Source organism: Scyliorhinus torazame, chromosome 5 (genome assembly GCF_047496885.1).
Source record: "Scyliorhinus torazame isolate Kashiwa2021f chromosome 5, sScyTor2.1, whole genome shotgun sequence".
In the NCBI taxonomy this organism is placed as follows: domain Eukaryota; kingdom Metazoa; phylum Chordata; class Chondrichthyes; order Carcharhiniformes; family Scyliorhinidae; genus Scyliorhinus; species Scyliorhinus torazame.
In genome coordinates this window covers 103,204,708-103,225,940 of record NC_092711.1, presented here as the reverse complement: position 1 = coordinate 103,225,940, position 21,233 = coordinate 103,204,708, and the positions used below count along the sequence as shown (strand labels likewise).

The window sequence follows — 21,233 nt, the reverse complement described above, 5'->3', positions numbered from 1 at the left end:
ACTAACATCTGTGTGCTCCCTGTTTGTACTGGCTCCCAGTCAATTCTCACCCTTGTTTTCAAACCCCTCCATGGCCTCATCTCTCCCTGTCTCTGCAACCTCCTCCAGCCCCACAGTCTCCTGAGATATCTGCAAATCTGATCCTGGACTCTTGTACACTCTCGATTATAATTACTCTCTGACTCCACCTCATTTTCCTCCTTTAAGACTCTTTAAAACTCACCTCTTTGTCCAAGTTTTTGGTCACCTGTCCTAATATCTCCTTTTGTGTCTGGGTGTCTCACTTTGTCTCATAATGTTCCTGTGAGGTTGACTGGGATGATTTATGATGTTAAAGGTGTTATATAAATAGAAGTTGTTGTTGTTGACTGTAACCCTGACCTCCTGTTTTACATCCCATTGGTTTCACAACAAACTCTCGGGTTTGCAGCCTCAATAAAGACGGCGGCCGTTAACTCAGGCCTGTCACCGGGAGCAGGCCGCAGCTGTCCCCCCGCTCGATGAAAACCCGGGCTCTTTCTGTATCTTTTTAACAAATTTGTATAAGTAAAGGTATGAATATGTTTGATATTTCACTTCTTATTGGGGTTTGGAGTCTCCACCGGGTTTCAGTGAAACCTCCTGGCCGCGACCAGCGTCGTGCCCGGGAAATGATTGACGGTAGCTCTGGACCTATAGGAAGAGGTGGGTGGGTGTTGAGGCCCAAGCTGAGCAGCTGGTCCTCCAACCAATCGGAGTGAATGAGAGGCGGGGCTGAGCCCCGGTCGCCATGTCAGCTGAAGCATGCGCGGTGCTGATGACAGCTCAGGATTCAGGCGGTCGGGTGGGAATTCTCAGACAGTCAGATCCCGCTCGGTGAGTCATGAGGGAGGGATGGAGCCGGCAGGTGGGTCGGGATTTTCGATAAACGTAGGCCCCAAGCTCTGATTACGAAGCTCGGATACGGCAGTTGAACCGGCGACAGCTGCTCGGGCTTTTCGCCGAGACAAGCCCGGGTGGCAGGGTGCATGCGGAGGGAGCGAGAGCCCCGGCTTTGCTCCGCCTCCCATTCACTCTGATTGGTTGGAGGACTCGCCGCTCTCCATCGGTCTGCTAGCTCCACCCCCTTTTCCCATTGGTCTGCACCTGCTGTCAATCAGTCCCCGGGCATTGTGAGCTGGATCAAACCCTTCACAATCATTGTCAGCTCCCTGGTTTGCAGCTGCGGTGCTTCTCCCTCCCGGGAACAGGCCCAGGTTAACGGGCACCATCCTGCTTCAGACACTGGAGGATGGTTCACATCAGAGGATGGGGGAGGGGCACAATAAATAAGAGCTTCCACTTTGCACTCAAATCAATGAGGACTCTGATCTCTGGCAAGGAAGGAAACCCTGGCAGGTGGGCGGGGAGGGTTCACAAACACCCGCTGGAGGCCCCAAACCCCCAATAAGACCCATTGGTTTTATTGTCAGTCTGCAGATAGGAGCTGGAGAACTGAACCCAGGCAGAGGAGAGGGAGGGAGAAAACTGGGAGTGGAGGAAAGAAATGGTGCCGATGGTGAGATGGGTTTGGATTTCAGCCCAGGGAGGAGGAAGAGTGTGTGGGACGGGGATTTACAACTTTGAGGAAAATATGTTCTCGATAAACTAGAATTGACTGTTCAGAATTTGTCATAAATACAAGATAGTTACGAATAAATCCAAGGGAGCAATACGGGCAAATGTACTTACGCACAGGTTTAGAATGTGCAACTCATTACCATGGAAAGGAGTTGAGGAAAGTACTGAGATGTTTTCAAAAGGCAACGGGACAAGCACATGAGAAAATGGAATCAAAAATCAGCTGACAGGCTGAGATTTGATAGGTGTGACAGTCGAAGATGTGTGCCGAGTATTGACAGCAGCAGAATCTGTGACAGAATGGCCTGTTTGTGTCTTATATATTCACAATATTTCAATGTAATCTCCTTTTACAGAATATTTGCAGATGCAAGCATCATGTTGAGATCTGACAGAGTCACTTGATTCATCAGGACTGGCCTTTCAACGTGGAAGGAGAAATGTTTGTCTGTTTTGTCTTTGGGAAAATATTTCAAAAATCACTTTGATTGGAAAAGCACCGAGACACAGACATCTAAGTAATTTTCCAACGTTAGCTGGAACTGAGCTTTAACCAATCACATAGCATGAAATTAAATTTCAGCATTTACACCAGAGAGACACCTTACTCAGGCTTCAACTGATGATCCAAGTTCGAGAGGCGTAAGGACATTCGCACCAAAGGAATCAAGAAGCAGCAATTGGACATTCAGCCCCGTGAGCCTGTTCCACCATTTAATAACATCACGGCTGATCTGATAGTGACCTCAAATCTGCATCCCACCTACACCTGATAACTTGTCGATAACGATGGAGAAACCGTGGAAATGTGGGGACTGTAGGATGGGATTCAATTACCCATCTGAATTGGAAACTCATCGACGTATTCACACTGGGGAAAGGCCGTTCACCTGCTCCATGTGTGGGAAGGGATCCACTACGTTATCCAACCTCATCACACACCAGCATGTTCATACTGACCAGAGACCGTTTAAATGTGCTGACTGTGAGAAGAACTTTAAAAGCAGAAAGGATTTACTGATACATCAACGCACTCACACTGGGGAGAGGCCGTTCTCCTGCTCTGTGTGTAGGAAGGCATTCACTCAGTCATCCGAACTCCTGAGACACCAACTTGTTCATACTGATCAGAGACCTTTTAAATGTGCTGACTGTGAGAAGAGCTTTAAAAGCAGAAAGGACTTACTGTTACATCAACGCACTCACACTGGGGAATGGCCATTCACCTGCTTTGTGTGTGGGAAGGGATTTAATGCTTCATCAAACCTCCGGACTCACCATCAGGTCCACTCTGGCCAGAGACCGTTTAAATGTGCTGACTGTGAAAAGAGCTTTAAAAGCAGAAATGATTTACTGTTCCATCAACGCCAACACACTGGAGAGAAGCCATTCACCTGCTCCACGTGTGGGAAAGGATTCACTCAGTCATCGAACCTCCGGACACACCAACGTGTTCACACAGATAAGAGACCTTTTCAATGTTCTGACTGTGAGAAGAGCTTTAAAAGTCAAAGGTGTTTAATGATACATCAACGCACTCACACTGGGGAGAGGCCGTTCACCTGCTCTGTGTGTGGGAAGGGATTCACTGAGTCATCCCAGCTTTTGAAACACCAGCGAGTTCACACTGGGGAGAGACCGTACACTTGCCCCGTGTGTGAGAAGAAATTCACTCAGTCATCCGACCTGACTAGACACCAACTTGTTCACACTGATCAGAAACCTTTTAAATGTTCTGACTGTGAAAAAAGATTTACAAGTAAACAGAATCTGCTGAAACACCAGCGAGTTCACACTGAAACAGAATCATAGCATTTACAGTGCAGAAGGAGGACATTTGGCCCATCGAGTGCACCGGCCCTTGCAAAGAGCACCTTACTTAAGCCCATATCTCCAACCTAACTCATAACCCCACCTAACCCTTTTGGACACTAAGGGCAATTTAGCATCGCCAATCCATCTAACTTGCACATCTTTGGACTGTGGAAACCGGAGCATCCGGAGGAAACCCACACAGACACGGGGACAACGTGCAGACTCCACACAGACAGTGACCTAAGCCGGGAATCAAACCTGGGATCCTGGAGCTGTGAAGCAACAGTGCTAACCACTGTGCTACTGTGTCACCCATACGTGGGAGCGTGTGGAAGCCAGCTATTTTCTATAGGTAAAAGATAGCTATTTAGCACTGAGCTCCCTCGTCTATTAAATACCATTTTAAAACTCACTCATAACCTCAGGTCAATTCAAAACACACATTCAGCATTTCAAAACATAGCTTCAACATGACACAGAAACAGATAGATTAAAACAGCATTCTTATTCAGCTAACAAATACATTTGCAAGATAAAGTGACCAAGGACAGGGCAAGCTCCGTGACAACAGCACAGTAACCTAAAGGCGCTATTGTCCTCAGCATGTATCCAGTTCAAGCAGCTTGTGGTAAGGAAGCCGAATCGCATTCCATAAGCTCATACAAGAATACATTTTAGGTTAATGTTGCCTATTAATGAGTGACAACTAACCCTCAAATCAAACTCATTTGATGTTAATCCAAACCAATTAGAATTACATTGGGGTGTAGATAGATGGCTAAAGTCTGATATGATTTGGTATAACCGTGATGGATTTTCGGCCATCTCTCTTTCCGGAATCAATCTATACTTTGACTTAACTATTCGCTGTCTCTCTGTTTTTTTCATATTTCACTTTCTGACTTTGACTTTTGAAGTTATTGCGAGCTGTTTGCCTAAACAAGAAAATCATTTCTGTGATTGTTTGAAAGTTGAATTGTCTACAGATTGTCACTCTGAGTCCTATGTTAGCTGGACTTATTAGAGAATAAGACTTTAAATGACTCTCAATTGTAATCAATAGCGACAAATAAACCAGATACTTATTTGCACCTGAGAAGTTTTAACTTAAATTCCTACTGAGTTTTAGTAATCGCAAAGTGCTGCTAAAACCGCATGGTAGATCTAACAGAGCGGTACTGGGGAGAGGCTGTTTACCTGCTCCATGTGCGGGAGGAGATTCACTCAGTCAAACAACCTGCACAGACATCAGCAAGTTCACAGGCAACAGCAGGGTTTGGATTCAGTTGTTGTTGCTGCTGTTAGTCACATCCGGGACTGAATGATGCCTGGACGTCTGTTTCCAGTGCAGCGCCACAGTTTCCGGTATATATCAATGATTTAGACTGAAATGTATGCACCAGGATTACACAAAAGTTGCTGATGTGTTTTAGACAATGAGGGAGAAAGCCATGGACTGGGTCAGGTGGACAGAAAAGTGGTGAATGGAAATTTAGATAATGAGAGGTTAGGAACAGACTTCAGTTAACTCCCAATAAAAATAAGGTCACTTCAGGATAATGGACAAAACTAACTGGTGAGGATCTGATGAATCTTTATTTGTTTTATTCTTAAGTTTATTTACTTAAGTCAGTTAATAATGAAATAAATAATGACATGACAGCACATCCCAGCCCCGTGGAATACACATCCAGTTCCATGTGGGAAAACCAGGGCACTTCCATTAAGCTTGGCAATCACAAGTGCTGGAAATGTCATCAGTTGGAGCAGCAGGAAGCAAAGGGGAATGGTCCAGAGGTATTTTTGTGACCGGAAGACTGTTTCCAACGGAGTTCTGGATTGTTCAGGACAGGATTCCATACTTTGTGTGTTATATATGAATGATTTAGGCCTGAGTTAACGGCTGCCATCTTTATTGAGGCTGCAAACCCGCAAGGGGAAATAAATCAGTGATAGAGTTTGTTGTGAAACCAATTGGTTGTTGTAAAACGGGAGGTCAGGGTTACAGTCAACGAAGAACAAAGAAAAGTATAGCACAGGAACAGGCCCTTCGGCCCTCCAAGCCTGTGCCGACCATGCTGCCCGTCTAAACTAACATCTTCTGCACTTCCGGGGTCCGTATCCCTCTGTTCCCATCTTATCCATGTATTTATCAAGATCCCCCTTAAATCATAGATCATAGAATTTACAGTGCAGAAGGAGGCCATTCAGCCCATCGAGTCTGCACCGGCTCTTGGAAAGAGCACCCTACCCAAGGTCAACACCTCCACCCTATCCCAGTAACCCCACCCTAAGGGCAATTTTGGACACTAAGGGCAATTTATCCTGGCCAATCCACCTAACCTGCACATCTTTGGACTGTGGGAGGAAACCGGAGCACCCGGAGGAAACTCACGCACGCACGGGGAGGATGTGCAGACTCCGCACAGACATAGTGACCCAAGCCGGAATCAAACCTGGGACCCTGGAGCTGTGAAGCAATTGTGCTATCCACAATGCTACCGTGCTGCCCACAAAACCTCATCAAAGGGCTCGTCCGGGATTTGAACCCGGGACCTCACGCAGATTTTGAGATCGCGAAATCCAAAGCGAGAATCATACCCCTAGACCAACGAGCCCTAATGTCACTATCGTCCCTGCTTCCACCACCTCCTCCGGCAGTGAGTTCCAGGCACCACTACTCTGTGTAAAAAAACTTGTCTCGTACATCTCCTCTAAACCTTGCCCCTCGCACCTTAAACCTATGCCCCCCAGTAATTGACCCCTCTACCCTGGGGAAAAGCCTCTGACTATCCATTCTGTCTATGCCCCTCATAATTTTGTAGACCTCTATCAGGTCGCCCCTCAACCTCCGTCGTTCCAATGAGAACAAACCGAGTTTATTCAATCACTCCACATAGCTAATGCCCTCCATACCAGGCAACATCCTGGTAAATTTCATCTGCACCCTCTCTAAAGCCTCCACATCCCTCTGGTAGTGTGGCAACCAGAATTGGACACTATCCTCCAAGTGTGGCCTAACTAAAGTTCTATACAGCTGCAACATGACTTGCCAATTCCTATACTCAATGCTCCGGCCAATGAAGGCAGGCATGCCGTATGCCTTCTTGACTACCTTCTCCACCTGTGCCCCTTTCAGTGACCTGTGGACCTATACACCTAGATCTCTCTGACTGTCAATACTCTTGATGGTTCTACCATTCAAGGTATATTCCCTACCTGCATTAGACCTTCCAACATGCATTACCTCACATTTGTCTAGGTTAAACTCCATCTTCCATCTCTCCGCCCAAGTCTCCAAACAATATAAATCCTGCTGTGTCCTCTGACAGTCCTCATCGCTATCCGCAATTCCACCAACCTTTGTGTCGTCTGCAAACTTACTAATCAGACCAGTTACATTTTCCTCCAAATCATTTATATATACTACAAACAGCAAAGGTCCCACCACTGATCTCTGCGGAACACCACTAGTCACAGCCCTCCAATCAGAAAAGCACCCTTCCATTGCTACTCTCTGCCTTCTATGACCTAGCCAGTTCTGTATCCACCTTGCCAGCTCACCCCTGATCCCATGTGACTTAACCTTTTGTACCAGTCTGCCATGAGGGACCTTGTCAAACGTCTTACTGACGTCCATATAGGCAACATCCACTGCCCTACCTGCATCAATCATCTTTGTGACCTCCTCAAAAAACTCTATTAAGTTAGTGAGACACGACCTCCCCTTCACAAAACCGTGCTGCCTCTCGCTAATACGTCCACTTGCTTCCAAATGGGAGTAGATCCTGTCTCGAAGAATTCTCTCCAGTAATTTCCCTACCACTGAAGTAAGGCTCACCGGCCTGTAGTTCCCTGGATTATCCTTGCTACCCTTCTTAAACAAAGGAACAACATTGGGTATTCTCCAGTCCTCCGGGACATCACCTGAAGACAGTGAGGATCCAAAGATTTCTGTCAAGGCCTCAGCAATTTTGTCTCTTGCCTCCTTCAGTATTCTGGGGTAGATCCCATCAGGCTCTGGGGACTTATCCACCTTAATATTTTTCAAGACGCCCAACACCTCGTCTTTTTGGACCTCAATGTGACCCAGGCTATCTACACACCCTTCTCCAGACTCAACATCCACCAATTCCTTCTCTTTTGTGAATACTGATGCAAAGTATTCATTTAGTACCTTGCCCATTTCCTCTGGCTCCACACATAGATTCCCTCCCCTGTCCTTCGGCAGGCCAACCCTTTCCTTGGCTACCCTCTTGCTTTTTATGTACATGTAAAAAACCTTGGGATTCTCCTTCACCCTATTTGCCAATGACTTTTTGTGACCCCTTTGAACCCTCCTGACTCCTTGCTTAAGTTCCTTCCTACTTTCCTCATGTTCCACACAGGCTTCGGCTGTTCCCAGCCTTCTAGCCCTGACAAATGACTCCTTTTTCTTTTGTGGGACACCTTATCAAATGTATTCTGGAAGTCCAAATACATCTACAGGACCCCATTATCCACTTGGCTTGTTACATCTTCTAAAAACCCCAACAAATGATTCAAAGACTATCTACCCTTCACAAAACCACGCTGACTCTGATGGATTGCGTTTGACATTCCAGTAATGGTGGAGAGATTAAAATCGGGAATTCTCAAGTGGCTGGAATTAAATGAGTGCCGAGATCTCAAAGGGATTTGTGTGGAGGAGATTACAGAGATCAGGATGATCATTATCATGGAATAAAACAATGAGAAATTTAAACTTTGTGCTTTTTAAAAGGAAGCATTTGCAGATCAGTGGGCACAGGGGCTGGTGTGAGTAAGCACATGGGTAGCAGAGTTTGGGATGGGATGGAGGGGGTTGTTTAATGTTGGAGTCCAGCTGCGAGTGCAATGGAATAATTTGTTTGAGAGGGAACAGAAGAATGGATGATGGTTTCTGCAGCAGATGAACAGGGACTAAGGTGGAGTCGAGCTGTTACTGAGGTGGAAATCGGCAATCTTGGTGACAGTGTGGCTATGTGGTCAAGAGCTCATCTGGGGTGAAATATTTCACCAGGGTTGTGAACAGTCTGCTTCAGCCTCAGACATCTGATGGATGGAATTGGTGACAAGGGAGTGGAGTTTGTAGCGGGGATGAAAGGGAATGGGTTCAGTCTTGTCAATATTTAAGTGGAGGAAAGTTCTGCTCATCCAGCACTGGATGCCAGACAAGGTCGGACAGTGTGTGTCTTGGAAGGGAACTTGCAGGTGATGATGTCAACATACATCTGCTGTCCTGGTCCATCCAGTTGGCGAAGGTTAATGGGTTAAGAGATTCTGTCAAATTGTGATTCCGGTGTCAGTGGAGGAAATGCCTCTGTTCTCGCTCCCTCTCCCTTTCCCTCATTCTTTTTAACTTTCTCTCTCTCTTTCATGCATAGAATTATCTAGCCAAGAAGGTTGTGGATGATCCATCATTGAATATATTTAAGGCTGAGATGGTGAGATTTTTGGTCTCTCAGGAAGTCAAGGACATGGGGAGCTGGCGGGAAAGGGGAATGGAAGACCGAGATCAGCCATAATTGTATTCAATAGCAGAGCAGGTTCGACGGGCCGAATGGTCTACTTCTGCTCCTATTTCTTGTGTTATTGCAAAGGCCCGAGTCTTGTGTGGGCTCAGGCCGGGCGGCAGGTTCCCTTCCCTGAAGGACATTAAAAAACTAGTTCACTTTTCACAAAAGATTCACCAGTTTTCATGGTCACTTTTTTCCCGTTGCCGGATTCATTCAGCTCAATTTCACAACTTGCCTTTGTGTTTTTGTGGGTTCTCTCTCGCTCCCTTTTTTTTGTTTTAAATGAATTTCAGAGTTAGAAGGGGAGGATTTGCAGTCAGGAAACTCAGATCAAACATCATATCAGGATCAGACAAAGTCACCCAATTCATCGTAACCTGAATATTGGTGAATTTTGAACATGGAAGGAAAAAGCTCCGTTAACAGTGAGGAGAAACCGTGGGAATGTGAGGAGGGATTCAGATCCACATCTCAACTGAAAATTCACCGTCCCAGACACTCTGGGGAGAGGTCATTCACTTGCTCTGATTGTGGGAAGAGATTCTCTCGATCATCCAGCCTGCTGCAACACCACCGAGTGCACACCGGGGAGAAACCATTCAACTGCTCCGTGTGTGGGAAAGGATTCGCTCAGTCCTGCAACCTGCTGAGACACCAGCGGGTTCACACTGGGAAGAGACCATTCACCTGCTCAGAGTGTGGGAAGAGATTCGCTCGGTCATCTGACTTGAAGATGCACCAGCAAGTTCACACGGATGAGAGACCTTTTAAATGCCCAGACTGTGGGAAGTGCTTTAAATGTTCCCGGGCCCTGATACTCCATCAACGTGTTCACACCAACGAGTGACCGTTCAGGTGCTCTCACTGTGGGACTGGGTTCAAGCAGTCATCTTAACTCAGTGAACACCAGCGCACTCACACTGGGGAGAGACCTTTCACTTGCTCTGAGTGTGGGAAGGGATTCACTCAGTTATCCACTCTGCTGAATCACCAGAGTGCTCACAATGGGAAGATACCATTTAAATGCCAAGACTGCAGGAAGTGCTACAAAAGTGCCCGGGAACTGCTCCCCCATCAACGTGTTCACACAGGTGAGAGACCTTTTCAATGCCGAGACTGTGAGAAATGCTTTAAAAGATCCGGGGAACTGATGCGTCATCAACTTATTCACACTGATGAGAAACTGTTCAGGTGCACTTACTGCAGGACTGGGTTCAAGACATCATCTGACCTCCATGTACACCAGTGAACTCACACTGGGGAGAGGCCGTTCACCTGCTCCCAGTGTGGGAAGACATTCACTCAGTCCATAAGACCATGAGACCATAAGACAGAGGAGCGGAAGTAAGGCCATTCGGCCCATCGAGTCCACTCCGCCATTCAATCATGGCTGATTTCAACTCCATTTACCCGCTCTCTCTCCATAGCCCTTAATTCCTCGAGAAATCAAGAATTTATCAACTTCTGTCTTAAAGACACTCAACGTCCCGGCCTCCGCCGCCCTCTGTGGCAATGAATTCCACAGACCCACCACTCTCTGGCTGAAGAAATTTCTCCTCATCTCTGTTCTAAAGTGACTCCCTTTTATTCTAAGGCTGTGCCCCCGGGTCCTAGTCTCCCCTGCTAATGGAAACAACTTCCCTACATCCACCCTATCTAAGCCATTCATTATCTTGTAAGTTTCTATTAGATCTCCCCTCAACCTCCTAAACTCCAATGAATATAATCCCAGGATCCTCAGACGTTCATCGTATGTCAGGCCTACCATTCCTGGGATCATCCGTGTGAATCTCCGCTGGACACACTCCAGTGCCAGTATGTCCTTCCTGAGGTGTGGGGCCCAAAATTGCTCACAGTATTCTAAATGGGGCCTAACTAATGCTTTATAAAGCTTCAGAAGTACATCCCTGCTTTTATATTCCAAGCCTCTTGAGATGAATGACAACATTGCATTTGCTTTCTTAATTACGGACTCAACCTGCAAGTTTACCTTTAGAGAATCCTGGACGAGGACTCCCAAGTCCCTTTGCACTTCAGCATTATGAATTTTGTCACCGTTTAGAAAATAGTCCATGCCTCTATTCTTTTTTCCAAAGTGCAAGACCTCGCACTTGCCCACGTTGAATTTCATCAGCCATTTCTTGGACCACTCTCCTAAACTGTCTAAATCTTTCTGCAGCCTCCCCACCTCCTCCATACTACCTGCCCCTCCACCTATCTTTGTATCATCGGCAAACTTAGCCAGAATGCCCCCAGTCCCGTCATCTAGATCGTTAATATATAAAGAGAACAGCTGTGGCCCCAACACTGAACCCTGCGGGACACCACTCGTCACCGGTTGCCATTCTGAAAAAGAACCTTTTATCCCAACTCTCTGCCTTCTGCCTGACAGCCAATCGTCAATCCATGTTAGCACCTTGCCTCGAATACCATGGGCCCTTATTTTACTCAGCAGTCTCCCGTGAGGCACCTTATCAAAGGCCTTTTGGAAGTCAAGATAGATAACATCCATTGGCTCTCCTTGGTCTAACCTATTTGTTATCTCTTCAAAGAACTCTAACAGGTTTGTCAGGCACGACCTCCCCTTACTAAATCCATGCTGACTTGTCCTAATCTGACCCTGCACTTCCAAGAATTTAGAAATCTCATCCTTAACAATGGATTCTAGAATCTTGCCAACAACCGAGGTTAGGCTAATTGGCCTATAATTTTCCATCTTTTTCCTTGTTCCCTTCTTGAACAGGGGGGTTACAACAGCGATTTTCCAATCCTCTGGGACTTTCCCGGACTCCAGTGACTTTTGAAAGCTCATAACTAGCGCCTCCACTATTTCTTCAGCTATCTCCTTTAGAACTCTAGGATGTAGTCCATCTGGTCCCGGAGATTTATCAATTTTTAGACCTCTTAGTTTCTCTAGCACTTTCTCCTTTGTGATGGCTACCATATTCAACTCTGCCCCCTGACTCTCCGGAATTGGTGGGATATTACTCATGTCTTCTACTGTGAAGACTGACGCAAAGTACTTATTTAGTTCCTCAGCTATTTCCTTGTCTCCCATCACAAAATTACCAGCGTCATTTTGGAGCGGCCCAATGTCAACTTTTGCCTCCCCTTTGTTTTTAATGTATTTAAAGAAACTTTTACTATCATTCCTAATGTTACTGGCTAGCCTACCTTCATATTTGATCCTCTCTTCCCTTATTTCTCTCTTTGTTATCCTCTGTTTGTTTTTGTAGCCTTCCCAATCTTCTGACTTCCCACTACTCTTTGCCACATTATAGGCTTTCTCTTTTGCTTTGATGCATTCCCTAACTCCCTTTGTCAGCCATGGCTGCCTAATCCCCCCTCTGATAACCTTGCTTTTCTTTGGGATGAACCTCTGCACTGTGTCCTCAATTACTCCCAGAAACTCCTGCCATTGCTGTTCTACTGTCTTTCCCCCTAGGCTCTGCTCCCAGTCGATTTTTGTCAGTTCCTCCCTCATGCCCCTGTAGTTACCTTTATTTAACTGTAACACCTTTACATCTGATTCTACCTTCTTTCTTTCAAATTGGAGATTGAATTCTACCATATTATGATCACTGCCTCCTAAGTGCTCCCTTACTTTAAGATCTTTAATCAAGTCTGGCTCATTACATAACACTAAGTCCAGAATGGCCTGTTCCCTCGTGGGCTCCATCACAAGCTGTTCCAAAAAGCCCTCCTGTAAACATTCAATTAATTCCCTTTCCTTGGGTCCACTGGCAGCATTATTTACCCAGTCCACCTGCATATTGAAGTCCCCCATGATCACTGTGACCTTGCCTTTCTGACATGCACTTTCTATTTCGTGGTGCATTTTGTGCCCCCGGTCCTGACCACTGTTAGGAGGCCTGTACATAACTCCCATTATGGTTTTTTTGCCTTTGTGGTTCCTCAACTCTACCCACACAGACTCCACATCATCTGACCCTATGTCATTTAGTGCTATTGATTTAATTTCATTCCTAATTAACAAGGCAACCGCGCCCCCTCTGCCCACCTCCCTGTCTTTTCGATAGGTTGTGAATCCCTGGATGTTTAAATGCCAGTCCTGAACCCGCTGCAACCATGTCTCTGTGATGCCTACCACATCATACCTGCCAGTCACAATCTGGGCCACAAGCTCATCTACCTTGTTCCGTACACTGCGCGCATTTAAATATAGCACCTTTAATTCTCTATTGACCGTCCCTTTTTGTTTTCTTAGTGTGGTGGACCTTGGTTTCCTGAGCCTTTCCATACACTGTCATATTTTGTGGGATGGGGACTATCGTAACCTCTCCTGAGTTTTGTCTTTTCGTGCTTTTTTGTATTCCTAAGCAGCTACGCTTCCCACTGATTACTTCACCTCTTGGTTCCCTGACTTTCCCTTCCCCCCCAATCTTTAGTTTAAAGTCCTATTGACCACCCTATTTATTCTTTTCGCCAGAACACTGGTCCCAGCTCGGTTCAGGTGGAGACCATCCCAACGGTATAGGTCCCCCCTGTCCCAAAACTGATGCCAGTGTCCCATGAAAAGGAACCCCTCTTTCCCACACCACTCTTTCAGCCACGTGTTAACTTCCCTTATTCTTGCCTCCCTATGCCAATTTGCACGTGGCTCGGGCAGTAATCCGGAGATTATGACCCTTGAGGACCTGTTTTTTAATTTGAATCCTAGCTCTTTATAATCTCTAAACAGGTCCTCTTTCCTAGACTTGCCTATGTTGTTGGTACCGACATGGACCACAACAACTGGATCCTCCCCCTCCAGTATCCTTTCAAGCCGGTCAGAGATGTCCCGCACCCTAGCACCGGGCAGGCAACATACCATGCGGGACTCTTTATCCTGCTCACAAAGGATACTATCTATCCCCCTGATAATAGAATCCCCTACAACGACAACTTGCCTATTTACTCCCTCCCCTTGAATGGCCTGCTGAACCATGGTGCCTTGGTCAGCTGACTCATCCTTCCTGCAGCCCTGTTCGCCATCCACACAGGGAGCAAGTGCCTCATACCTGTTGGACAGAGTCAAGGGCTGAGGCTCCTGAGTTCCTGACTGCTGGTTCCCTTTACCTGCCTGACTTGCAGTCACACCCTGCTGTCCCTGGCCACTGGCAGGATTTAAACTACTTACTCTGACAGGTGTGACTGCCTCCTGAAACACAGTGTCCAGGTAAGTCTCCCCCTCCCGGATGTGCCTCAGTGTTTGAAGCTCAGACTCCAGCTCATCAACTCTGAGCCGGAGCTCTTTGAGCAGCCAACACTTACTGCAGATGTGGTCGCTGCAGCTCGCAATGGGATCTGCCAGCTCCCACATCAAGCAGCTCAAGCACATCACCTGACCAGCCATCACTAATTAATTAATTAGTTTAATTTAAGTTTATGAGTTTAGCTGTGTTTTTTTTAAAATTTGGGGCAGATTTGCTATCAACCACTCAGATCACAGCTTCCCTCTGACGTCACTTTTGGGGAATAAAATGGAAAACAGGAAGTTTCCGTTAGGTTTTTATGATCAGACTACTCCTCCTCCTCCGAACGGCTCCCGAAATTAGGCCCGAAGAAAGAGAGAGAACAAAACAGTCGGGAAAAAGCACCTTCTCCCACTCTTCACCGAATTACCTCACTGCACCAAATTACCAAATTCTCACTCGGTCTGTATCTCTCTCACTCAGGCTGTGTGTCCTTGACCTGCGCAATGCAGTCATCCAGCCAGCTGACACTTCAGCGAGTTCACACAAGGGAGAGGCCATTCACCTGCCCCAAGTGTGGGGAAAGATTCACACAGTCATCCAACCTGATAAGACACCAGCAAATTCACAAGTAATTACAGTGAGTGGACAATCTGATCAGATGCCTCTGCTGCTTCCCTCCCTTCCACCGGGCCAAACTGTCTCTAAAAATCCCCCTCGTCTGAGTGTGAACTCAGATCTACCTCCAGTTTCTCTCCTATCTCCTGTCATGTTCTGTTCAATCTAATCTTGTTTATGAGACCTGACCTCTGCTCCCTTGACCCTATTCTCACTAAACCACTGACATTCCAACTTCCTCACTTAACTGATATGTTTCACAGTTCTCTCTCTCTTCTGGTTTTGCCGGGGAGGGTTCCTAAACACCTGGTGAATGCCTCAAACCCTGAATATAAATCTGTGGGTCCCTCTTTTGCAGCTCTGGGCTTTATCCCCCCAAAAGCCCAAGATTAACTGCTGATTTAATGGGGAAAGAGCGTTTGCGCCGGGTTTTGGAGATGTAAAATATGGTGGGCGCGGCTTCAGCGCCTGTTCCCACCCGGGTCCTAGCGCCTGACAAAAACATCACTTTAATTCTCTTCCCACTCGTGGTTAATTAAAGCAGACTTTCATCTGTTTCCAGAGCGAGTAATTCCTGGAACTGGTCACTGGTCTGTTACCAGGGATTTATAACTTGAGAGGCTCCCACAAAACACGTGGCTGACCAGGACTCTCTCCCACTCTTACCGTCAGATATTGGTGAGTTTGGAAGCATTTGCAGATTGACACACTCAACCTGTTTGACCGGGTTAGGATCAAGTCCTGGGGTAGGACTCGAATCCAGAGATTCTGGCTCAGAGGCCTCGAGCAGCTGATGAATGGTGGCCATAGCTCCCACAAGCCCCGCGGCCCAGAAACCGCTCTATCCAACTGGCTCATTGCGCTGAGTGCGCATGCTCCAGAGGCAGCCTGCCGCGGGGCATTCTGGGTGGCTCTTTTCCGAGTTGGAGGGAACTGGGTGCAGATGGGCTGTAGCAAACTGGTAAGGATATGGCATCCCAGAGGGAGCGATGTAGCCGGCTCTGGACGGGAAGAGTTTATCAACTCCTGAGTGAAGGCCGCCAACCCTAAATAAGACCCTCCGGTAGCGAGTTTGTGGCTTTGGGTAATGTGCCTGGGGTCAAGCTCGGGTGAGCGGCCGCCATGTAGGTTCAACGAGGAGAAGAGCGCATGCGCAGGCATCAGGGTGACGTAAGAGAGAATGGGCAGGACTTTAGAGTCTGTTTTCCAACTGGGTCGTAGTGCCCGGAACAGAAAGCAACAGAATAGTTTAAAATTATTAATTAGCGGCACTGTGGTTGGCACTGCTGCCTCACAGCGACAGAGACTCGGATTCGAATCGGAGCTTGGGTGGCTGACGTTGTGAAGTTTGCACATTATCCCTGTGTCTGCGTGGGTTTCTTCCGGTGCTCTGCTGTTCTCACACAACCCAAATATCTGCAGGTTCGGTGGGGTTATGGGGGTGTGGGCTTAGGCAGGATGCACTTTTAGAAGGTCAGCTTTACTGCACAGAGGGGTATGGGCTAGTCGGAGCAGAGGATCTGCTCCTGATCTGTTGAAAACACCAATTTTTAGATCCAGATGGGGGAGAATGTAGGGCTTCCTCTGGCTGCTGGCCTCTCTTCTGTGGTCTTGTCCATGTTCAGGTGGCCCTGGAGTGGGACCATGAGTTGTCCACCAGTACGCTTGATACCTTCCACAACTGTTGTTACCTCAGGGTGCAGAGTGTTTCTGAGACACTGAAAGCAACATTCTGGTTTAGTTAAAAAAACTTTCCTTTGTACTTTTACAAAATTTAGAGTACCCAATTCTTTTTTTTCCAATTAAGGGGAAATTTAGTGCGGCCAATCCACCTACCCTGCACATCTTTTTTGGGTTGTGGGGATGAGACCCATGCAGATACAGGGAATATGTACAAACTCCACATGAACAGTGACCCGGGGCCGGGATCGAACCTGGGTCCTCAGCGCAGTGAGGCAGCATTGCTAACCACCGTGCCGTCCTAACTTTCCTTTGTTTTTGTTGGGATTTTGCTTTCTTTTACTTTGATTGGGCAACATATTTGGGGAAACAAGAGAGGAACGAATATTCCACAGAAATTAGAACTATTTGTTCTGAATTTCATAAGAACATAAGAACTAGGAGCAGGAGTAGGCCATCTGGCCCCTCGAGCCTGCTCCGCCATTTAATGAGATCATGGCTGATCTTTGTGGACTCAGCTCTACTCTCTGGCCCCTACACCATATCCCCGAATCCCTTTATTCTTTAGAAAGGTATCTATCCTTTTCTTAAAAACGTTTAAAGAAGGAGCCTCAACTGCTTCACTGGGCAAGGAATTCCAGAGATTCACAACCCTTTGGGTGAAGAAGTTCCTCCTACACTCCGTCCTAAATCTACCTCCCCTTATTTTGAGGCTATGCCCCCTAGTTCTGCTTTCCCCGACCAGTGGAAACAACCTGCCCGCATCTATCCTATCTATTCCCTTCATAATTTTATATGTCTCAATAAGATCCCCCGCATCCTTCTAAACTCCAATGAGTACAGTCCCAGTCTACTCAACCTCTCATCATAATCTAATCCCCTCAACTCTGGGATCAACCTCGTGAATCTCCTCTGCACTCCCTCCAGTGCCAATATGTCCTTTCTCAGGAAAGGAGACCAAAACTGAACACAATACTCCAGATGCGGCCTCACCAACACCCTATACAATTGCAGCATAACCTCACTAGTCTTGAACTCCATCCCTCTAGCAATGAAAGACAAAACTTGATTAGCCTTCTTGAATCACCTGTTGCACCTGCACACCAACATTTTGCGACTCGTGCACCAGCACACCCAGGTCCCTCTGCACAGCAGCATGTTTTAGCATCTTACCGTTTAAATAATAATCATTCTGCTGTTATTCCTCCCAAAATGGATAGCCTCACACTTGGCAACATTGAATTCCATCTGCCAGACCCTAGCCCATTCACCTAACCTAGCCAAATCCTTCTGCAGACTTCCGGTATCCTCTGCACTTTTTGCTTTACCACTCATCTTAGTGTCGTCTGCAAACTTTGACACATTGCACTTGGTCCCAACTCCAAATCGTCTATGTAAATTGTGAACAACTGCGGGCCCAACACTGATCCTTGAGGGACCCCACTAGTTACAGGTTGCCAACCAGAGAAACACCCATTTATCCCCACACTCTGCTTTCTGTTAGTTAACCAATCTTCTACCCATGCTACCACTTTACCCTCAATGCCATGCATCTTTAGTTTATGCAGCAACCTTTTGTGTGGCACCTTGTCAAAAGCTTTCTGGAAATCCAGATATTCGTTTCTTTGGAATGAAAGTGATACTGACACTGTCAACTCCTTTTACAGGGGATTGGAAGGAGAGGATTTGACACGGTCATCAGGATCTGAATATCATCAGCTTTTGAATGTGGAAGGAGAAATGTTTGTCTGTTCTGTCTGTGGGAAAGGATCGGAGACATCATTGTGACTGACAAGCACCGAGACCCCCACAACACCCGAGTGAGAATGTTCCAGTGAACTGACTGAAAAGAACTTTAATCAGTTACACAGCCTGAAAAAACATCGCACCATTCACAGTGGGGAGAGACCTGTTTTTTTAATTTGTTCATGGGATGTGGGCATTGCTGGTTGTGGAAGCATTTATTGCCCATCCCGGAGGGCATTTAAGTCAACCACATTGCTATGGATCTGGAGTCATATGTAGGCCAGACCTGAAGGACATCAGTGAACCAGATGAGTTTTTACAACAATTGACAATGGTTTCATGGTCATCATTAGACTTTTAATTCCAGATCATTATTGAATTCAATTTTCACCATCTGCCACAGTGGGATTTGAACCTGGGTCCCTAGAGCATTACCCTGGGTCTCTAGATTATTAGTCCAGTGACAATACCCCTACGTCACTGCCTTGGTAACACAAGGACGCCAACAGCATGGGGAAACCGTGGAAATGTGGTGACTGTGGGAAGGGATTCAAATCCCCATCAGGGCTGGAAATTCATCAACGTAGTCACACCAGGGAGAGGACTTTCAACTGCTCTGACTGTGGTAAAAGCTATAAGAATGCTGGGAATCTAATTATTCATCAACGTATTCACACAAGAGAGAAGCTGTTTATCTGCTCCACCTGTGGAATGGAATTCACTTCAGCATCCAACCTAACGTCGCACCAGCGAGTTCACACTGGAGAGAAACCGTACGATTGCTCTCAGTGTGGGAAGAGCTTCCGGTCTTCATCCAACCTCACTGAGCATCTACGGGTTCACACTGGGGAAAGACCATTCCACTGCTCTGAGTGTGGGCAGAGATTCACTTGTTCTTCCCACCTCACTGATCACAAGCGTGTCCACACTGGTGAGAGGCCGTTCATCTGCTCCGTGTGTGGGAAGGGATTTATTAAATCGGCACACCTTCTCAGACACCAGCGTATTCACACTGAAGAGAGACCGTTCACCTGCACTGATTGTGGGAAGAATTTCACTAATCCATATAATCTCCGGGATCACCAGCTAATTCACACTGGGGAGAAACCTTTTACCTGCACTGAGTGTAGGAAGGGATTTGCTTTGAAATCTCAGCTTCGGAGACATAAACTTGTTCACACTGATGAGAGACCATTCCAATGTTCTGACTGTGAGAAGAGCTTTAAAAGCGGAAGTGATTTGACAAAACACCAGCGACTCCATTCCGGGGAAAAGCCGTTCACCTGCCCCGTGTGTGGCAGAGGATTCACTCGGCCATCCAATCGTCTGGCACACCAGAGGGTTCACATGTGATTACAGGGATTGGATTCCTACACCCAGGAATGAACCATGTTCATTTTGACAGTTCAGATTTATTTCCCTTGATGTTAAACCCCAGCCCAGTTAATGGGATTAACAGAATGGACATGAATTGCATTAAATGGACAGTGTTGGAATCCTGGATTTCTGTAAGATAAGAGGAGACTGATTGATATGCTCTTACCGACTGTTCCATTGTTGGATCTTTTCACCTTTGTTAATGGAAGACTTGTATTTATATAGCACCTCTCACAACTTCAGGATGTCCCAAAGTGCTTTACAGACAATGAGGTTCTTTTGAAATATAGTCACTGTTGTAATGTAGGAAATGCGGCAGCCAGATTGTGTACAACAGGCTCCAACAAACACAAATAAGATGATGGAAATACTCAGCAGGTCAGGCAGCATCTGTGAAGCAAGAAAGTGAGTTCAAAACAGAACTATGATTATGATCAGATTATCTGTTCAGTGCTCATCACCGAGGGCTTTATATTGAGCAGTTTACCCGAGAGAACTTCCTCCTTCGAAATATCATCAGCAGAACTTTAATGTCCAGCTGCAAGAGCAGATGGGGTTATATTGGAAGGTTTCCTCTGATAGACAGTGCTGTATTCCCTCAGTACAGTGCTGTATTCCCTCAGTACAGTGCTGTATTCCCTCTGTACAGTGCAGTATTCCCTCAGTACAGTGCTGTATTCCCTCAGTACAGTGCTGTATTCCCTCTGTACAGTGCTGTATTCCCTCAGTACAGTGCAGTATTCTCTCAGTACAGTGCTGTATTCCCTCTGTACAGTGCTGTATTCCCTCAGTACAGTGCTGTATTCCCTCAGTACAGTGCTGTATTCCCTCAGTACAGTGCAGTATTCCCTCAGTACAGTGCTGTATTCCCTCAGTACAGTGCTGTATTCCCTCAGTACAGTGCAGTATTCCCTCAGTACAGTGCAGTATTCCCTCAGTACAGTGCAGTATTCCCTCAGTACAGTGCTGTATTCCCTTAGTACAGTGCTGTATTCCCTTAGTACAGTGCTGTATTCCCTCAGTACAGTGCTGTATTCCCTCAGTACAGCATTGGAATACCAGCCGGATTTTATGGTCAGGTTTCTGGAGCTGAAGTTGAACCCACATCCTCCTGACTCAGTGATGGGAATGTAACCACTGAACAATAACACCTCATCATTAACGCGGGATTATTTTTGCTCTCACATTTTTGGTTGTTCTCCTGAACACATTAACCCATTGGGCTCTTGGACAAATCCAAGTGGATTCAACGGGTTTCCAGGGTTTGTGCTGATGCTGCAGCAAGAGATCGAGAAGGTTTTTATTTCTGAATTCAAGAACTGGCATCAAATATCACAACATGGTGACAATTTGAACTCAAGGCTTTGCCTTTCAAAGACTTTGGCCTTAACCATTTAGGCAATTTGTTACTTTCTGAGAGAAAGAGCTTGAGATGGGAGATATGCAACTTGCCGACAAATCAATTGCCAAGACTTCTGATTCTGACGTAAAAATACCATTTATAACCAGCAAGTTGGAGTAAGCTTTGCTGTAGAAGGGACTGTAGTTGGCCGATTAGTTGCCTGAATACCCTGTATTCTTTTTTAACCGGTTGCTTGACTATATTTCATGGCAATAGGCACTTGGCAAAGCATGATGGATATATTAGCCTTATTTCAGTCAAGAA

General features: G+C 46.4%; 1 protein-coding gene and 1 non-coding gene across 2 annotated transcripts in view; one reads left to right on the top strand and one right to left on the bottom strand.

The window, feature by feature from the left end:
* Positions 1–21,233, top strand: part of LOC140419270 (uncharacterized) — a 229,738-nt gene that overhangs the window by 46,712 nt on the left and 161,793 nt on the right. The window lies entirely within an intron of this gene.
* trnap-ugg (transfer RNA proline (anticodon UGG)) lies at positions 5,943–6,032 on the bottom strand. The gene is given in 2 exon segments: positions 5,943–5,978; positions 5,997–6,032. It is a non-coding gene; the product is annotated as a tRNA-Pro (tRNA).